This window comes from Brassica napus, unplaced genomic scaffold (genome assembly GCF_020379485.1).
Source record: "Brassica napus cultivar Da-Ae unplaced genomic scaffold, Da-Ae ScsIHWf_270;HRSCAF=446, whole genome shotgun sequence".
NCBI classification, from domain to species: Eukaryota; Viridiplantae; Streptophyta; class Magnoliopsida; order Brassicales; family Brassicaceae; genus Brassica; species Brassica napus.
Window position 1 is genome coordinate 116,656 of NW_026015992.1, and position 17,245 is coordinate 133,900.

General features: G+C 29.4%; 1 pseudogene; it reads right to left on the reverse strand.

The window, feature by feature from the left end:
* Window positions 1-13,629: 13,629 nt before the first annotated feature.
* Window positions 13,630-14,669, reverse strand: LOC106359016 (annotated as a pseudogene).
* Window positions 14,670-17,245: the final 2,576 nt, after the last annotated feature.

The window sequence follows — 17,245 nt, forward strand, 5'->3', positions numbered from 1 at the left end:
AGAATGTACATTCTACAAGGCGAGCCTGTTCCGGCGTAACGGTAACCGTGGCTTGGAGCTGAGAGCACGGCGAGATGGAAAGGTCGTGGAGAAGCCGCTGACAACGACTGGTGCTTTGAAGAGATCGAATCGCAGAGGTTCAGGTGCAGAGCGACGAACTAGATGCGAAGGTGATAGGGAGGAGACGACAAGTCTTTTATTAAATAAATGTTACATTCACTTAAAAAGAGATTTCGGCTTGTGAGATATATATGAGAAATATATATTTTATGTTTCTTTATAACAACATCAAGAGATTCGAAAACAACTATAAACGAAAGACTTACTATAAAAATATTTTAGTTTGCTATGAAAAATTTACTATAAAAACATTTAGAGATAGACTTACTATAAAAACATTAATGAAAACATCGAAAGATTCTTTTCAGGAAAAATTGCCAAATATGACCTATAATTTGATTTTAAATAAAAAATACTCCAAGTTGGACCAAATGCAAAATTAACCCAAAAGCTTAGTAAAATTAATAATAGTTTCTTATGACCAAACAAAGAAGTCTTCTCCCTAGAAGACTTATAAAGCTTCCAGAAGATTTTCAGGGGTTATATTCGTAAAAGTACATTCTATTTTTTTTTATTGTCATAAGGAATTATTCATTATTTTACTAAGCTTTTGGATTAGTCTTCTCATATTATAGATCTTAAAAATAATTAGTAAATTCTATTAAAAATATTTTGATGGAGAAAAAAATTGAAATTGTGTAGTTATAAACATTTGGAAATGATATAAATTAAGATCTAGTAAAACTGAAAAGTTTTCAACATAAATGAGTGAATGAAGTGAGTCATATTATTCTTTGGTTTATAGTTTGGTAACATATGTTGTAGTATTGTTTGTATTTTTAGGATTAGATTTTGGAAGCTTAAGATTTTTTTAAAAAATTAAAATTTGACCTATATGTTTAGTTTCATGTATATTAAACACTTTTAAATTATATTTTAAGTTTAGTGAATTTTTTTTTTCTACTTAGTTAGTTATTTAAGTTTAGGGTATAAATTTAGGGTCTCGAAGATTTCCTGAAAGTCTTCTGGGCAAATAATATATTTAGAGGTAGAAGACTTACCTGAAAGTCTTCTGAATTGAAAATATTTAACCTAAATGAAATTTTTTGTGTCCATATATAAAGAAAATGTATACATTCTCTCTCTTTCTCTCAAATGGCTGCAACAAAAATGTAATGATTCTAACTAAAACTTTCCAACCTCTCTCTAATCTCTTTGAACTTGAAAACTCAAACTTTATATGAATATTTCATTTTTTTTGTCCCATCTCACTAATTTATCTTGTTTTTACAGATTTTTAATCATATGGTTCTCATCTTTCACTACTTTAATAGGTAAATCTATAAATTTTGGATATCTATTTTTTTCGTGTTCTATAAAGGTAGATATATATATCTAATCTTCCACTCATTTTTTTCTTTTTGAAGCTATTTAAACGTTTTTGTTTATGCAGGTTTTTCAGATCTGGGTTTGGATATGCAAGTTTTTCAGATCTCGGTCAGACATTCAAAGACTTCTGAGAAGTCTTCTAAAATATTATGCTCCAAAAGACTTCTTGAAAATCTTCTGAATTTATGGAAGATTTCCTAAAATTTTTCTTTCATGACAGATCTGAGCATTTTGGTAAACCTCTATGTCTGATTTTTTCCATTTGGTAAACTCTTGTTGCATAAAGCTCTTATCTTTTCCATTTGGTAACATCTTCAATATCTTTGAACTTAAAAACACCAAACTTTTTATATGCATGTTTTTCAGATCTGGATCTGACTCTCGAAGACTTCCCGAAAGTCTATTTTGTGTGTTCTATAAAGATAGATCTATATAATTTTCCACTCATTTTCTCTGTTTTGAAGCCATTTAAACGTTTTTGGATATGCAGGTTTTTCATATTTGAGTCAGATTTTGAAAGTCTTCTAAAATATAATGCCCTAGAAGACTTCCTGGAAATCTACTAATGGAGTCTTCTCCCATGTCAAGTGGAGTCCGAACTTATCTTTGTGTAGAAATAATCTCTAACTCCATGTGTAATAGTTTTATTTATTGCATGTTTTGTGATTTATATTTCTTTTGTAAATTTGTAGAGATACTAAAAAAATATTATCTTGCCAAAAATACTTGAATTTATTGAAGTTATTGATACAACTTCAATAGCAAAACAAAATAACACAAACATTTAATCAATCTTTACTAAAACGAAAATTATAACTAAGGGAGAAAACTTACTAAAAAAAAATTACTAAAACTAAGGGAGAGAACTTCTAAGAAAACTTAGTCAAATTCACAAAATATCAAACATTACATAAGTTCAAACATATAACACTTTCACTAAAAGTCTTTTGGGAAGTCTTTAGAAGTCTTCCAGGAAGTCTTCTTAGAAGACTTAAATTTTAAGTGGGAAAATAAAATATAAGCGAGAAATTAAATTTTAGGCGGGAAACTTAACTTTTTAAGTGAAAATTGAAATTTTAAATCACATGAAAATTAAAAATATATCTTATGATCTAAGAAAACATATTAAACCATATAACTTGATAATCTTGAAGTTACTTAACACTTTTGAAGGTTAAAAAACTATCTTGAAATTACTTAACAAGTTTACAAAAACTAACATAGACGAAAGTCTTCTAGAATTGGCAAGAAAGATAAATAAACATGAATATTGCTAACCTCATAATTAAAATCAATTAAGTTATGAATTTTATTCAGGAGCACCAATATCGATTAGTATACATGAATTAACAAGAAAATATTAAAAAGCTTTATAGTTTTAGAAAAAATGAAAGTTTATTAAACATTGACATATGGAAGTCGTCTGCCAGAAGACTTCCAAGAAGTCTTCCATTTTAGTTCAATTTTGCAATTGAAAATTTACAAAGGAAGACTTCCATAGAAGTATACTCTACATCAGACTTTTTTGGAAGTCTTTTTTTGTAAATATCGGCTACTTTTTTTTTTGAAAAAATCTCAAAAATACCAGAGAAGACTTACCGATAAGTCTTCTAGGATAAATATGTTAGTTTTACAATTGACCGAACTGTGTCAGAAATTTGACTTTTTCTAGAAGACTTACATGGAAGTCTTCCACTAGAAAAATAAAACTTCAATATTACATTTAACTAGACGACTTTCATGTAAGTCGTCTCAGGTTACTTCCGGCAGAAGACTTACACGGAAGTCTTCTGTGATAACCAAAGTTTGACAATAATCTGGGAATAAAATTCTGGAAGACTTCGGTATAAGTCGTCTTCCGGAAGATTTACATATAAGTCGTCTAATTAAAATTAAGTATTTAAGTTTTATTTTTCTATTGCAAAAGTAACCTGAGACAATTTTCGCCGACAGTGAGAAGACTTCCACCGAGAGTTCGGAAGACTTGCGGAAGACTTTCATGTAAGTCATCTAGAGAAAGTCAAACTTCTGATACAATTTGGTAAATTGCAAAACTAACTTGTGTATCCTAGACGACTTACCAGGAAGTATTCTCTGGTATTTTCGAGTTTTTTTATTAACAAAGAAAGTCGGAAGACTACCACATGTCGTCACTAAAAACACACATCAAGTCAATTGCATAACTAACTTTTGTATTGACCAGAAGACTTTCGTATAAGTCTTCTACGACCAGAATACTTACACAGAAGTCTTCTGATGAACATATCTGGAAAAAAATCAATTTCATACTTTCAACCAGTGAGATAACTTGATTAGCTTCTCCTATCACACAGAACTTCACCACGAACAAACCCACTTGTTAATGACCAAGAATCATGAGTTTGAACCTTACAAAGTTTAGAATCAAAATCTTGGTTTTTTTTAATGAATATAGAGAGAAAGTGAAAGAGATGTAGTTTGAGTGCATAAGTAATGAGATATGAAGAGTAAAAATCGAAACATTAGTGCATTAAGAGCTTCAAATTGGTTGTTCAATTTGGGTTGGTGTATTCCTGACAATGGCTATATTGTAAATAATTGATGAAGATGATGATGATAGAGTAAAATACTGATTTTTGGAAAAAAGAAAATAATAATGGTATTTTCGTGAATAATCCAAATTTTTGGGGTGAATATGCCAAATGAGAGTTCCAAAAAAAAATCATGGGTTAGTTTTGTGTTTGAATTTTTGTTTTGAATCATATTTATAAAAACCCTTCTTTTCATCAAGGTATTTCATAAGACTTCTTAAGAAAGACTTAATATAAAAACATCAACATAAGGTTTATATACTATAAAAAAATCAATGTCTTTTCATTAGACTTCTTAAGAAGGACTTACTATAAAAATATAAGAAAAACTTACTATAAAAACATTATGATATTCTTTCTCACCAAGTCTTTCTTACTTTTTTGAGTTTATTCTTTAATATCAACATCAATAAAAAAGAAAATATCAACATCCGTCAAATCAAAGTTGAGTAATGTAAAGTGTTTAGACTTCTACAACGTTCACTCATTCATTGAATATGTTCTCCTTTGACGTATTGAACTTAGTCCAATTCTTTCTTACAATGACACATATTTTCATGAGTCACCAAGTGAGAAACCGTCTAGAATAAATCACTTGTGCATTAGTTAACTCACTAGAAACTAAACTCCTTTAATTAGCATTGTATTGGTTACTAAATGTCTTTAGGGTTTAACAATCTCAATAAAATTAAGTTTACCATAAGACCACATAATAGTATAGAAATATTCTCATGCTAATGAAAATACTTCTTACATTCTCCCACTTGACCATTGATATAACTCATTCTATTTTTTTATTGAGAATCATAAGACTGGTATTATTTGTTAAGCCGTTTCTTTCATTTGGTCATTATGATTGGTTTAACTAATCTAGTAATCAATGAGAGTCATGGTGGGTACATATTATCTTACAACATGATTCCTTCCATGCACAACTACATTGATTACTTTTAAAGTTAGAACATAAGTAGGAATTATCATAACGGTCTGTTTTATGTCTTATATAAAGATTCATCCGTTATCATAAATCCAACAACAAATAATTGGTGTGCACCTTAGAAACGGAATGTAAAGATTCAAAAGCCATTAAGAGATCATATATATTGTCAAATATATGCTAAAAATAATCAAACAAATTTAATAGCTATCCATTAGGCTCATAATTATAGATGTTCTTTAATGTCTTTAGATGTAAAGTTTTCGTAAATATGTTTATGACCGTAAGTTTAGTGGATATATGCATAATGACAAAATTTCTCTTGTGACATATTATTTTAATAATGTGTATCAATCTTAATTTCATATACTTGGATCTTTTAGATATCATATCTTACATACAAATACTAACATAAAGAGTCAAACACTTACAATCTCAAACTCAGAGATAATTCTGCAATCGTGATTTACTTTATTGAAGCCTCGTAAAATTTACACATACTCAGCCTCTCTTTAGTGGACGTTTAAAGCAATTACAACTATAGGTATTTCAATAAAACGTCATCTCTTTTGTGAGATACACACTGCAAAATTTGTAATGCTTAGAACCATTATGTGCACTAAAAACGGAGGTTGAAAATCCAACCACCTGCAGGCGTTAATTTTTTATATGCGAGCATGTGATTTCTTGTTCCTTTAGATATCTTAAATTTTATTCCAGCTTTTCATTTCTTTATGTTCTATTTCATTCGCTGGATATTGTGTATCCCTTTATACATAGAAACAATATTAGATGAATATTTCAGCATCTCAAATCTGGCGAGAACTTTATCAATATATATATATATATATATATATATATATATACTCTTTATAAGAGAACCCTAACATGTCAAATAATCTATAATGGAAATTATAATTCCAGTCACATAGGTTTCTTCATTAATATTTAAAGCTATTAAAGAGATATTTCTCAGTCTCATGTAATGGACCGAGATGACTATTTCTCAATAATATATCATTGACATACAACACCAAAATTATGAACTTACTCCCACTAAAACCGAGGTACATATATATAGATTTCTGTTTTCTTAGAAACCAATTTCCTTAATGGTTTCATCAAACTTTAGATACCATTACTTCAAGATTTATTTCAGTCCATAAATTGATTTCTTTACTTTGTAGACCATGTTTTTATCTAAGCTGTAAGTCACCAGTAAGAAAGACAATCTTCTAATCCATGATGGAACTCAAGACCGTACTGAGCTACCAAGGCCATGCCAATTCTTATAGTCTGTTATAGACATATGAGAAAAAGGCCCAGTCTAATCAATTCATTCTTTTTGATTGAAACCTTTGGCTACACGTCTGGCTTTATGTCGTTCAACATTTTCATTATAGTTGAGTTTGGTCTGAAAGATCCACTTACACTCAGACTATTTTATCATGGAGTATGTAGTCATTCATTGGATTTTACTCATTGTTTAATATTACAACAATATGAAAATTTTCAACATTCATAAATACATGGCAACATATTATTTACCCTTATTTATTGAATGATCATTTCTTAAACTTTATTAGTCCCACTATTGTTGCTATTCCTATAAAGTTGACATTATTGGTTTCTATTATTACATACTATGGTTTGGACAATTAACTTAAATCCTTTAGAATTCTCAGGGTGGCTTTATGAAGAAACCACTGATCATTCTGAAATATAATTTATTTTCATGCGGATTATATATTCTTGGTTTAGTTGGACATCCTTATACTTTTAGATGTGTCATACTAGGTTTGTAGCCTTTATGCAGTTCAAAAGAAGTTTTTAGAACTGGTTTGCTAGTAACCATATTCCAGATATATAATGCAGTACATAATGCATCCATCCACAAGGATATACATAAGCTTTCATAAACTCATTATAAACCTAACCATTTCCATAAAAATACGGTTATGCCTTTCAGCTACACAATTATGCCATAGAGAACCAGGTTTTTTCTACTAGATACAATTCCTAATTTTTAGAGAAATTTGGCAAAAAGTCCAGGACATTGTCTCTTTTCATCAAAATTGCCATAAATTCTTTATCTTTATATGGCCTTATGTTTTTTCACTTTATATATTATTGTCTCTCTACTTTAACTATGAATACTCGTAATGTAATATCCAAAATTGAGACTTTCATGCAATAGATATACATAAAATAATGTGAATAATCATCAGTGAAGGTAGTAGAATGCTTTCACCTATAAAAGATATAACGTCAAAAGGTCTACAATATCAGTATGTATAATTTCAGAAAGCTTTGTATTTCTTGTGGCTCATTTCTCAGCGTGTTTCTTTTTCTTATCCTTCATGCAATTATTATATATTTCATTCTTGGCAAAATCCAGATTTAGAATAATTCCATCTTTTACCAAGCTTTAGATTCTTTTATTAAAAATATATTCACCTCTTTTATGCCACAAGAGATATTTATCATATGTAGATGTTTTATGTTTTAGTTTTCTTTTAATGTCCAGAACTAGATGTGTTTTAAAAGTTTGATTAGCCACTGTTACCTAATATAGGCTATCAACTAATATTCTTAAGTAGATTTAAAAACTAGTCATCAAGTTTTCTTGATGAAACTAAAACTTATGGGAAATAGATGGAACATAAAGTGTTTGGAATCAATCCAAACAAAATCCACTATTCATAATGAGGAGTTTCGATGCATTCACCTAGCACTTTGTTTCTGATTCCCATAAATAAGTAGTTTCACATGAATTAATTTTTTTGATCATAAATAATCTATGCACGAAATTATTTATATGTACACTAGAACCATTATTTATCCATCAAGTTTTAGAAAAAAATATTATTAGATTCAAAAACAATTACGGTAATTAAAATGTTACCTTTCTTTTCGAATTATTTTCTTCTTTCATTACAATCTCTCTGAAGTGTCAAGACCTTTTATGACTTACTTAGGTCTACCTCTTTGAACATAGTTGACAACTTTAATACTTTTAAAGCCAAACCTAGCCTACTATTGAACTATTTTACTAGCCAATTCATTCAACATCCATCTTACATAAGTGATGTTAGATTTGGAGTCATTTTGCTCAAAATCCATAGAAAAGTTGGTAATTAGCTATTTGCCTAAAACAGTGCAAGTTGTGTTTTACTGTAGCAGAAGATTAGGCTGAAATGACAATTTTGGGCTTCGTAGGTTTCATGCTAAAATAATATGTATGAAGGGTAGATCCAGCTGTCAGCGAAATTAAATAAATCTAAAAAATATCTTATACAGATTTTGTATGATATACATTCACTATATATTAATTAATATATGTGTTATTCTTTTTCAACCGCCATCATAATTTTTCTTGAGAATAACCCCCACCATACTTATCATCGATTATATCACAACTATAACTCACCATCGTTAATCTGGTTACAATTTATGGTATGCACCTTTCAATTCAGTATCTTTCTCATACAGAGACTAAATTAATGTGGCGATGCTACAAAAAGATCCAGAATCCGTGAAGCCACCGAATAGGAAGAAGTTGCAGTCGTTGTAGAAAAAAGAAAGTGCAGTCTGAAAAAGTTTTGATGATGATAACGGTATCCGATTTTGTTTTTGCCGAGTTGACCAAGTGAGCTGGATTTGAGTTAGCTCAATATACTGACTTAACTAAGTTTGTTCAAGTTAACCAAATCATTATATTTAGATTGTTATATGCAATAGAACATACCAATGGTTTGTTTCGTACAACTAAACATTATCTTTCAATGAAAAATACTTGTTATTAGCCATGGCTTTGACTCTTTGTGCTCACCACTTCACCTTCACATTATCACGTAAGAGTAAAAATCGAAGAAATTCCAATGAATCTGTATACAATATTTAGTTTTGAACGATGCCATTTGAGTAGCTAATTTCTAAAGTTTACAAAAATAAAAATTTGTTATTAGCTATTATAAATGTTAGCAGTCTAACTTTGATTTGACAAACATCATATAAAGTGTATGATTGTAATAATATTGTTCATTGTTAACAACACTTCTATATAATACTTGTTATTAATCTTGAATGTGTGCAAATTAAAAACATTCAAATTTTAATAAGATAAATAAATTGTTATATGTTATTAGATACATTAGTCGTCTAACAAAAAAATTCAACAACTAATTCAAAGATACATATAAAATACAATCAATTTGCTATATGTTATTAGATATGTTAGCAAGTTAACAAAAAATCTCACAAAATAATGCAAAGAAAAATTTAAATATATGAATAGGTTGTTATTGCTATTAAAAAAATTTAGACATCTAACAATAGATCTTAATGTTATTAAATGCTAGCAATCTAACAAAGAATTTTAAATATAATTTGAAATATATATAAAAATGATATATGGCTAAAACTTTTATTATCTAGAATAAATATGTAAGTGACTTTCAACTATTTGTTTATCGCGCCAAAAAGATATCTTAACAAATTAATCAAATCTTTAACACATAAATACAAATCACTTGAGGAATCTAAATTGAGTTGGAGTCAATATCTTCCATTGCAGCTCGAAGAGTGATTTAAAGCTCTTCCTCCGTTACTATCTTTGCGCCAATTATGTCTGCCACTAAAGATACACTCCTTTCTTGATCCTTTTCGTCTCTATGTGGTGATGGTATCTAATACAAAATGAGAGAATTCTGACATTGCAATCTCTTGAAACATCTTAAAAGATTCAACATACCAGAATAAAAGGCTTCCTTATTGATGGCATTTGTTCTTGGAAAGTAATTTATTTTCGTTATGTTGAAATGGTTAGTTAGATGTCTAAATAAAATATTAGCCAAACAATAATTTTGATACCCCAACTACAATATATATTAGCCGGACAATAGTTTTGGCAATATGATCAAGTAATGTTGGAGATGTATAACATTATTATTGCCGTGTAATGTTGATAAACTAGCCGAGAATCAAAACTAAAGCTTTAAATAATTGGGACGATTATCTAAAATATTTATGTCATCCTCGTCTCCTTGATCTCTTATTCTTCTTCAAATTGTATGGCGTGAGCTCTTTAACCAAGGAGCAACCTGAGAGCCCTTTTTTTTATCAACAACGTGAGAACCCTTAAGATGGAGCAAATGTGTGATGCGAAAGAGGAACAACTTTTGTAAGAGATCAGTTGATAATGATACAATTTTGCATGAAAGAACAAGGAGCATCAGAGTAAGAACTTGCGGCAGGTCAGCCCTGTAACAATAGTGAATTCACGAAGAGGGAATCTAACAGGTGTACCAGCAAATAAAAACCATGCTTTGTGCTTCTTCGCAACCCTTAACAGTCTCGATGTAATAAAAGGACCAAAGCGCCTAGAGAAATCTCCACAATCTCAACAAGTTTCTCGAATGGAAACACTCTTATAACTTTGACGTCATCTTCATACAGCGTGTTCAGTATTTTTCTGATTGCACAAAGTTAGTGATAACTGATAAGGGGTGACCATGAAGTAACATCCTCTCTCAGAGATATGGAGAGGTGGGTTTGGTTCTGCGCCGGACTCGATTACAAAATACATAGAATCTTATCCTTCCGCTTTAGGATTAGCCCAGCTTTTTTGAAACGGACGGAGGCGTTCCGGGAAGTCCTACGTTCTCTACAACTGGTAGCCCAACTCTTAATTGACAGAAGACTCACAGAAAAACTGAAATTAGAGACTAAACGAAGAATTCAGATTTATCTTTTTCTTTTTTTTTTAATTTCAGATTTGCAGGTAGAGAGGGAATTCAAAATTTGAAATAATATTAGGAGAGGGGAGAGAGTAGTGTAATTATTAAATAAGCAACTTGTCTGACATATCTGAACATATCTCTAAAAAAGATTTTATTTAATATATTTTATGTTTCTAGTGTCGTAGTGGTAATAGGGACAACATGGTCGATATGATTTTTTCAACAATGATGAACAGTGTAATTGTGTATGCAGCTAATTAGGCAAAAATGTACGTGTTGAGAGTGCAAATACGCTTATATTTAACTTGAAATATTTTATACCGAAAAGACAGAAAATTTAGGATAAATTGAAAAAGAAATGAATCTTCCACATTTTTTCCTAAACTCTTTAAAATGGCCGAAAATAGGTCCCTTCAATCCAATATTCATGCATAAACCTTATGTCATTATTTTATTGTTGCAAGATGTACCATAAGTTTTCCAACTAAAGATTTTCTTGCACTCTTAAACCATTTTTCTATATACAGTACAAGATGTTTTAGCTTAATCAGCTGTCATAAAGAAGGTTTTAATGTTTATAATTATTGCATCTTAAGATCATAATGCTCAATATATTCAATTACACCCAAAAAAAAAAACAATTATACCCAAGCTTTATGGAAATTATTTTTTTCCTCAGTACTATCATTTATTTGTGAATTTGACTCATCATTGAAGAGTGTCAAATTCAAGTATAATACAATTAATGTGAACTCAACATTCTCTTTCCACACTGGAAAGTCAGTACCGGTAAGGACTAGAATAAACAAGACCTTATATGACAATTTTTCAATTTTTTTTTTTTGGGATACAACAAGTTTAAATTAGGCTTTGAAACATAATCAATACGTAAAAAGTATTGAATACATATGCTAACAAATTATGATGTTTATGTGGGTAGCAACAATGCATATTTTCATCAATAATCATAGTATTTGAAAAACATTTATAAGTGGTGTATCACATTACCTAGACTAGGTTATCTGTACTTAGTCGAAACAACAAACACTCTATAAGTCATCTGATCGTATTTTGTGTTCATAAGTCATCTGATCGTATTTTGTGTTCATAGTTTACATCTGGGTAACTATTTACTACACAAAATGATCAATACTTATATAAACGTTAATCTTTCATTTCACAATCGCTTGTTTCTAACAATCTTTATCCTAATTTTACGTACTCTCAATATAAAATATTATTTCACTATACAAATAATGCATAAATTAGTTCATTTGATTTTATACTATTTATGTATAAATTTTTTTTATGCCTTCATTATTTCTAATTTCGGAGATCTAAATAGAATTCACACATATAAAGTATGATTCATGATTCTGAAAACCTTGTCGTTTTTTACGGAAAAACTTAAACATTGATTTAGATCTAAATTTTATTACATAAGTATAGATCTACTTTGATTATTTGAATCATATATCTATTGTACTGTACGGATAAAATAGATGGTTATAACCATTAGCTTTGATACCACAGGTAAACATGATTTACATGAACCCTAATATCTTTAACATCTAGAATAATCACATAACAGAACTATAAGGAGGTTTAGCGGAGTACTTCCTTTCATCGTTGCAGAAATCTTTTTGAACGGTTTTGATTACAGAAGATGATTTCTTTATCTTCAAGTTGGAGTTAAAACTTCTCTCCCCTTTTCTACAACCTTTCTTTATGTGTTTAATTCTCTTTAGGATTTTCTTCATGTTGCTTTGTGATGGTCCAAAAACAACTATTTCGAGGTGGGGTGAGAGACCGAACTTCCTCAAATTTTTTGTTACTTTCTTACCAAGTCTTTCTTACTTCCTTGGCAAGTTTATTCTTTAATCTCAACCATCCATCAAATCAAAGTTGAGTAATGAAAAGTGTTTAGACTGTTAGAACATTCATTCACACATTGAAATTGTTCTCCTTTGATGAATTGAACTTAGTTCAAATGCTTTTCTTAAAATGACACATGTTTTCATGACTCACCATGTGAGAAACCTTCTAAAATAAATAGCTTGTACATTTGTTAACTCATTAGGAACTAAACTCCTTTAATTAAAATTTTATTGATTACCAGGTGTCTTCAGGGTTTACATATCTCAATAATTTTAAGTTTAACATACGACCACATCATGGTACAGAAATATTCTCACTCTAATGAAAATTCTTCTTACATAACAAACTGAAGAAACAATATGATGCAGATAAGTATTTGGAATATTTCCAAATATCTTGTTATTTATTTTCTTAGTTATATTAATTTAGATAATTATCTTTTATTTGTAATTTCTATATTTTAATGGTTTCTATATTTTAATTAAGATTAGGATTTTCTAGATTTAAGGATTTATTATAAATAGGCAGTCAAGCCTAAAGTTGTATTCAGACTTTGATAATTAATAAACTAGCTGTTTTGCTTTATACCTTGTTCGATTTGATGAAATTCATCAAGTAGGAAGTTGGTCTCAAGAAGATATCAAAAGAAACTCTTGATTGATCCAAGAACATGTCTCTAAGAACCCTAAAGGTTCCTTGATTGACCGTTCAACCTATTTATCTGCTGTTTCAGTGATAGGAAAACCCTAATCTTAATTAAAGTAGAAAAACCATTAAAATATAGAAAATACAAATAAATGATAATTATCTAAATTAATATAACTAATAAAATAAATAACAAGATATTTGGAAATATTCCAAATACTTATCTGCATCACAATATAAGGAAGAAAACAAATTATTGTTATGTAAAAGTTGCCAAGATTCCAGATCGAAATCACTGGACCCTTCTACAACTTATTATTATAAAACAAATTTTTTTTGAAAAGAAATAGAAAAGCAGAGATGAAGTTTCAAACAGAGAAGACAACAAGAACAACAATCAGAGAAAACACTACAGACTCTCTTTAGCTTCAGACTCAGTCCCAGCCTCGTCACCATTTGGGGCTGCAGTCGCTGCATCAATCGGATATACACTTTCCGACATCTCTGTGTTGAGCCCCTCATGTGATCCCGTCTTCATGGTTACAAAGTATCCGTTTCCGAACTTCCCATCAGTGAACCCCTTCAGAAAAGTACAAGGTTGCAGTTTGGAAGGCCTGAAAGTTTTAGAATACAAGTCACAAATGGAACACAATCAAGAAACGAGAAAGGTGACAGCCTTAGCGAGTATTTGAGTACCTATGTCATGATTTGAATATTCGTTAACAAGGCGTTTAAATGCTTCTTCTGCAAAAAAAAAAAAAAGGAGAAGAGGTTGTGTTTTTAATCTCAGATCTCCACGTAGAATTAGATAATAAAGAAAAAGATGAATGTTGTTAATGACTCAGATCTTTCTCCTAGAAGAAAGACATTGGTTTTTTGAAGAAATACATATGCTCCAACTCAAAGAGCATTTTCAGATAAGTCTTCTTTAAAACATATGCTGCATTTTTCACTTCTGTCTTCAGATTAAATGTTCCAATCACTTCGTTGCATTTACAATCCCTGATCATCTAGAATCAACAAAAAAGCCAGAACAGCATTATGTATTTTAATTAATGTTCAATTGAAGCACTAACTTAGAGATACTTTTTCAATACCACCTCGATTTATGACCTCGATGCAAAGCTGATGCAGATCCAGAATTTCTCCACCCACATTAGGATCCCTTTTACAAATTAATGTGCAACAAAAACAGTCATGGAAACATTAAATAACACAGCAATAACAACAAGAAGAAAAGAGGAAAGGTATATGAAAAACTCACTTGACAATTCTGCCAGAATCTTGGGGCAAATCATGAAGCTTATCCCGGAACAAATCAGAGTTCGCAATGAGATCTAGGTAAGTAGTCGTACCAGAGGAATCAGCATCACTCTTGTTGTCTGAAGAAGACCCATAAGTGGGAACTAGTTGAAATTGCGAATACGTTGAATTATCATTGGTCGACATCATTTTTGATTATCAAACTTGAATTTTTTATTTTTGTTTAATAGATTTTAGTTTACCCTTCAAATGTTAGTGCTAAATTTAAAATTTCATACAAAGATGTAAACTTGCATGTCTATGATTTAATTTGAGTAAAAGAAATGTAGTATTTTCTTCTTACAAGGAATTATGTGCTAATATTTATACACATTCTTACATTGGTCTACACCAATTACCTTGTGCCTTTTTACATATTCTATTTACACATAAGTAATTAATTAAATTTGATACATTTTGGTAAAAAATTAAACTGTAGTCAGCGGATAGATTGTATAGTTATTTAGAAATTAGGTCAAACAAATAATTTTGGTATTGAATTATTTCATGTATAGTAAATAATTAATTTAGAATCTATGACTCGGTACTGATGTTGAATTTGTTTGATGTTTTTGGTAAAAACTTAAAATATAGTCATTGAATAGAGTTGTATCTATATTTATAAAATAAGTCAAGTGCATAGTTATGTGATTAGTACAGTCAATGTATAGGTAATTAGCTAAATTAAATCTGTCATTAATAATTGATGTTGAATATGTTTTTAATAATAACCACAGTTTGACCCGTGCACCCGCACGCGTGTTTGTTTTAATACAATAGACATATACAATTTTCCACAATATAAAAATTCAATGATTGCACAAACACGCGTCTATATGAGTGTTTGTTCGATTTTTAATATATAATATTTATGATAGATCGATGGTTTTAATTTTTTGTAATTTTTTGATTGCACACAATATTTACTATTTTGGTTTTAAATATATTATTTTGATAAAATTCCTTATTTTAATGATAAATTCGTTATTAGGAAAAATTCAATTGTGATTTTGATATTCGCCATGTGCAAATACAAATTAATTTATTTTAGGTTTGGAATATGATTGTTTAACATTAAATATATATATATATATATAATATTTAACATAAGTATTTTATGTTTTACAACATATTTTCAATGATGCCTTATCTTCCATCTTAACTTTAATATTGTAATAATGTGTATTTAGATTAATATTTCTAATAAGAATTAACTGGCTATAATATTAGTCATTAAAATTATAAACTAAATATAAAATAAACGTAAAAATGATATTATCCATAGATATTGTTAATATGGAGTGGTAATATCTATTTATCAATTAAATGTCTTAAATATCATGATAAATATACATATTAAAATATATTTTGTAAAAAATAATAGTATATATATATATCGGTAAAATAAGTTAATGTTTATTAATTATCTTAAATATCATGATATATATATGCTAAAATAAAATTTAAAATAATAATAATAATATTAATTAAATTAATGACTTATCCTAAAATCATGAAAACAATGACAAGTAAGTAAATTTAATACCGTACAGCCCAACAGCTCACACGGTTCTTAGATAAAACAATCAGTAATCGCATCTCCTCTCTACATTCCAAAAACATTGGATAGTGCAGTAGCATGATGATTCACTGGATGCGAAGGAATTAGCTTTTTTTCCCTTAAGTTGATGTTCTCTCTAAATTTTAAAACTCATTCATATTGTAAACTGTATTTCTTTTGTTGATAAATGAATTTAACATTTCAACAAAAAAAAGAGCTAGATATGTCTCTAAATTTTTTAGATGCCAAATGTATTTCAATTTCAGTTTTATGTTTATTTTTGAGGAAAATATTAATTTGAAATTTATTTGTTATATTCTTATAATTCAAATATATATTGTGAATTTTTTTAATCATCAAATTATTTAACATATATTTAAAATTACTTAATATGTTTTAATAAAAAGTTATGGTTTATATTTTGTATGTGAAATGAAATAATATTTGTATGAATATATAACATTCAAATTTGTATCATCATGCTGATAATAGCGTAAAAACGGTGATAGCTTTACAAACGCTAACAACATTATCACGCCGATAACATCATCATACCGATAGCATCATCACACTGATTTCTTGGTCAAGTCAAATTTATCGTCATATTGATCACATCATCACCGAAAAATCTTCATACATAGTTTATATGAACTCGTCATACAAGCTAATTCATGATGGTTTGTTCATGACGACTCGTCCGTGATAGCTCATCCTCAATGGCTTGTCCATGTCGGCTCGTCCATAATGTCTCATGCTAGCCCCCAAACATTACATCAATGTAGCCTTTCTGTGCATGGTATAGAAACCCGAAAGGAAGCTTGTCCACTAGAATCCTTCCATGACATTTTGTCTATGACAATTTGTCTATGACAGCGCATCCATGACATCTTGTGTATGACAACTCATATATGAGCAATATTGAGCATCATGGTATGCCAATACATACCATGTATTGCATTCATGACATGTCGTCTTGAAATTCACATGAGCTCATTGACTCCAAACATCGTGAAAACCTACAGCTTATGCAATAGGCTGATCACAATTCATGCCGAGTTTTTTTTCTCGAAATTTTTCGATCTTGGTCAACACTTGTTATAGATGGGTTTCACATCCTTGTAAAAGCTCCTCTTGAATTAACATCCGCCCATATAAAAATGGT